We start from the raw sequence: 4,177 nt of genomic DNA, 5'->3' as shown, positions 1-4,177 counted from the left end.
CAAGATGGATTATAATTTCAATGTGATACTTACTATTAAAGCTAAGTGGCTGCAGTTTGCTGACCGAATTTCTCCAGTGGCTGTGGGAGACTGCGTGCGCTTGACAAGCTTCGGGAAACGTGAAAGGTTTAAAAGACTGATAAAACGTATGTACCTGTCGATTGCCCTTAGATGGACAGGAAAAGACGACTGGCCGATTTCCCATAGGTGGGTCACCCTATGGGCGCTGTTTACCTGAAGCTTCAGCCAAAGAGGTGCGCTGCCTTCGCCCAGGGGCTTAAAGGCCCTAGTACTGAGCATTAGTTCCGCCCCTTGGATCGCCTTTTCTCTGGGCGCGCAGGTCACAGTTTTTTCTGATCATTTAGTACTAAACGCGGAATGATTACAGGTTCGTATCCTCGGGCCCGTGAAGCCTAAACACGCCAAACGCCGGCGTGCCGCAGAAATCTACATGGGACGCGGAGAGTACTGAAATAAAAAAATTCATAAATTTCTTCCATCGTAACAAATGACGAAATGGTTGTCCAGTTGTGAACTGTGTAGGCTGTTGTTTTATATATACGTACGGCCGTGCAACCCAGCTAGAATGGATCAGGAGGTTGGACGACACAATGCACGTTTGCAACGTCTCAATCGCATGTATTCACCTCGTGGACTGGCACCCAGGAGGATCAGTTTCCTGAGAGGAAGGAGCTTATCTAATTTGAATCGCATTGAATTGATGGGAAAGCTTTCGTGGACTGGGTCAACAAACTTTCCAAACATAGATTTCTAATGAGCCAGTTTTCGCAGGAAGCCACAGAATTCCATTTTCTACAAGGCAACGAGCCGGTGCCAGTTTTTATACTTTGAGGATACTTACAGAGTCATGGAAAACGTAATTAAAGCACGTATCTTCTTTCGAAAAAATTGATAGCAATCGTCGAGAAACTTCATTAGCATGTGTAACAGAAGGCCCAATAAATTATTAAGCTAACTGAATGCTGAAATGAAACATTTTAAGGAACGAGGGTAGAGTATTACAGGAAATAGCCGAATTGCAAAATCCAAGAACTTGACGGAAAGTAAATACAGAGAAGAAATTATAAATTACAAAAATGAAACACGATATTATAATCGAGTGGCTTAAGGTGGCCACATTTCAGTAAAGAATATATTACGCTTGCAACAGTTCGATTAAATGAGTGTCGAGAAAATTTTTTCAGCATTTTAGAGAAGGAACTTGCGGACATTCCACTACCACTCACTCATAATGATCGGCGCCAAGTTCAATGGTTCTATTGATATATTTGAAAGGAGAAATTGCTAGGCATCGCGGCGTCGTGTAACCTCTGCGTGAAGAACAGATCTGCCGAAGTTCACGGTTCAGCAGCGCGATCGACTACCTCATCGCAAGTATTCCACTTTCAAGTAATTTCTGCATTACAAATAAGTGTTTTGAGTTTGTATCTAGAAAAAACCGGAAATATTTCGTGCCACGAAAGAAAACCAGCTTAAGAACAGTCAAGCTAACTTACCAAACAAGTACTCTGTGCCAGTGATGAAAGAAACGAAAAAAAAATTCTGGCGCTCTTTGGCCATACCTGGCCCTTTCGCCAATAAAAACCACACATTCATTCATTCAGTCATTCAAAAAAAATGAAACGAAGCAATAAAATAATGAATCTAATACACTGCTAAATGGCACATTAGTAATGTTGCAAGAAGCGCATCAAGAACTACTTCCGGTACGTTTGGTGCGACGGAGAAATAGCTTTTGTGCGCGATCGTGTTCTTTGTCTTGAGATAGCTGGTAGAGGAGACCACAAAGCACTGTGGCTCAAAAAGAAGCAGGCATTTGTTTACTTGCACATATCTTTACGCTCCTCAACACAGCATCTGTTCACCACATAAAGAAGTAGCCTATACAGGACGCGACCCCACATATGCGTGCTTCTGAGATGTCACTGAAAACGGAAGCAAAGTTGTAGGTTTAAGAAAAGGAATGTACTGCTCCGAAATGTCATAGGATTTGAGGTTTTGCACTCAATCTTACGAATGCCTTCCGCTCACCAATACCATGAAAGCCTGCACTGCCGCTGCGAACCGTATGGTGAAGAATGTTCAGGTAAAGAAGACACTTCCGTCAGCCACTGCTATCATCATCACAGGACATTTTATTTAGATGAAGGGAATAATTGAGTCCACAGTCATAAAGTGCCTTGTCTACTTAGTTTAGACGATTTATGCATAAATAACACCCTTTTCGAGTGTGAAACTGATGACATGTAAGACTTGGCAACGTGAGACCGTTCTGACTGTAATTAGAAAATTACTGCAGCCAGATAGAATAACACTCTAGCTAGCAATTCTGCTAGCGCTCCCCGAGTAACAGAGCGACGATACCGCTCCCTTACTGCCTTTTGTTTAAGTAAACGATGTGTCCCGTGAATGAATAGTTGCTATACCAAAGTAATCAAAAACAAGAGCTGTTTGCGACCAATTTTCACTTTGGCGAACGTGAGGTTATACCGATCACATTACCAGAACCAGCAATTAAAAAATAAGTGAAACAAGTGAAACAAGTGATAGCCCAATACGCTGAACTTTGCAAGGGCGTCCTCGTTGGTATTTATAGGCACACATTGAGGGAAACCTATCAGGACGGGCTGCGCCAGTGTATCGTGCACACATTTATGTTCATCTTCGAATATCTTTGATGTCTACTGTGGACCGGATAGCAGGAACAAACAGAAATATTTCTACAACGCAGTACTAGTGTTCTTCATTCGTGAAAATAAAGCACCCCATCACTCTTAAGGTTCTTTAGGGAGTTACCTGGTAAATGTTTATTTCCGATACCATTAATTGCCACAACAGACCAGTATCAAAAATTTCGCCATAGCTACGCTTTATTTCAAAACAAAACTGGCATGAATATCCGTGTGTTAAGAACCTTATACACGTCGTTCAACCCTTGAGCCTTCGAAGTGTTTGACAGAACTTTCTTAAAATGTCACTTTTTGGAAATTTGAAAAAAGGGGTATCTTTAGAATATATTTGAAAGAAGCACGGAATGCCACACGAGAACCCTTACATCTAATCTTATAATCTGTTTTTACACGTTTTTCGCACTTGCTCAGCGTGTACAGTTTGCACGATAGCGATCATTTACCATTGGTTAGCTAATGCTGCATTTTGCTGCTAATGGCGCATTGTGTCAAAATGCAGAATACTTTGTTCAGCGGCTCTACAGTACTATATTAGCACACTACAGTGATTATGTAATTTCCTACAATGGTATTGAATGCCTCAGTAACACGCCTGAGGCGCTGGGCTACAACAAACTTCGGATATATATAAAAAATGGAGCATGCTACCCAGCACTCATTGAGCGCTAGACACAACCAAAAAACGCATGGAAGTCCACCAAAGCCATATAAGAAAGTAGTCAACTGACATTCACGTCCACACACACGGATATTATATATAATTACGGCTAACAGACAATGCAAGCTTTAACACACCCCATGTCTGCTTCCGAGAGCCCGCCAGGCGGGGAATCAGGTTGATCCTACAGAGCGTTGCGTACGAGAATATTCCTTACACTATCTTAAACTTCCGAAGCTACGAAGTTTGAAACACCGTAGCAGAGGAAGTCGAAAGACCCTGTCAAACAGCATTCACGTAGTGATCAAATGTGCGGTATGATAGCAAGGTCCTCCAGCTGAAGACCTTACACGTGGCAGTTCGTAAGGTCTTACAAATCCCTCATTATTACGCGGACATTAACATTCGTCGCTAGAAGCGCAAGTTGAAACGCCGTTGGCAACTTAACAATATTAGGTGCGAGCATTCTTTTTTACTGAATTCGTGGGTAGCGAGATCTTGGCCAACGATTCTGTGTGACGTCATTGGTTTAGCATGGCATGAGATATTTGGTGATTCATGACAACGTTTTAAAGTATGCTTGCATAGAACAGGCAAATTGGTAGGTGAATAATCAGTGGAAATAATTTTTTTGTGGAAGACGAATAATAGTTAAGTTTCCCGCAGACTTCTGTTCCAAAATGAAGAGGTAGCTTTGTCATGACAGGATGTGGTGGCACCATGCTTGCCCGCTTCAGGCCAAGCAGGCAAAGATTTATGACACATCTGCCACCCTACAGGAAATGAATTTTAGACTTTGGCGCAACTT

Source organism: Dermacentor variabilis, chromosome 4, assembly GCF_050947875.1.
Source record: "Dermacentor variabilis isolate Ectoservices chromosome 4, ASM5094787v1, whole genome shotgun sequence".
NCBI classification, from domain to species: Eukaryota; Metazoa; Arthropoda; class Arachnida; order Ixodida; family Ixodidae; genus Dermacentor; species Dermacentor variabilis.
The sequence above is the reverse complement of the archived record's forward strand: the minus strand, read 5'-3'. Positions refer to the sequence as shown.